Raw genomic sequence first — 509 nt, forward strand, 5'->3', positions numbered from 1 at the left:
GCGTGACAGGCGGAGATACTGTCCACTATACTAACGAGGAACTAACTGATATTGAAAGGCGGGATATGGGACTTTTATGTAATACTTTTCAAACACACCGACTATTTTCAGATGCAAGATGAAAGTCCCATGTTCCACATCAGTAAGAAGTTACTTCCTCGTTAGTATAGTGGACAGTATCTCCGCCTGTCACGCGGAAGACCGGGGTTCGATTCCCCGACGGGGAGAAATAACATTTTTCTTTTACTGACATGTGACTAAAGAAATGCCTCAAATATATATCAATCTATAAATCAATTGCGCAATAGTTTAGTTCATTAGGCCGAGGTAGTTTCACAGTAAGTATATGTTGTACAAAACAAAATGCCGTGAAGCGTTTGGTAAACAAATCTATCTCCGATGGTAAAACGCGCCTCCTCTCCTCCACAGCGAATGGTTGACAGATAACTGTTGCGCTACCAAAGACTTGAGTCAAAGTCCCTTTAAGGCTATTGGTATTCTATAGTCCT

The 509-nt window shown here is 41.5% G+C and overlaps 1 non-coding gene across 1 annotated transcript; it reads left to right on the plus strand.

Annotated features, from left to right (window-relative positions):
- Nucleotides 1-155: 155 nt before the first annotated feature.
- Nucleotides 156-227, plus strand: trnad-guc (transfer RNA aspartic acid (anticodon GUC)). The gene has a single exon. It is a non-coding gene; the product is annotated as a tRNA-Asp (tRNA).
- Nucleotides 228-509: the final 282 nt, after the last annotated feature.

The sequence above is a fragment of the Sinocyclocheilus rhinocerous genome, unplaced genomic scaffold (genome assembly GCF_001515625.1).
Source record: "Sinocyclocheilus rhinocerous isolate Xijiao unplaced genomic scaffold, SAMN03320098_v1.1 scaffold303, whole genome shotgun sequence".
Taxonomy (NCBI): domain Eukaryota; kingdom Metazoa; phylum Chordata; class Actinopteri; order Cypriniformes; family Cyprinidae; genus Sinocyclocheilus; species Sinocyclocheilus rhinocerous.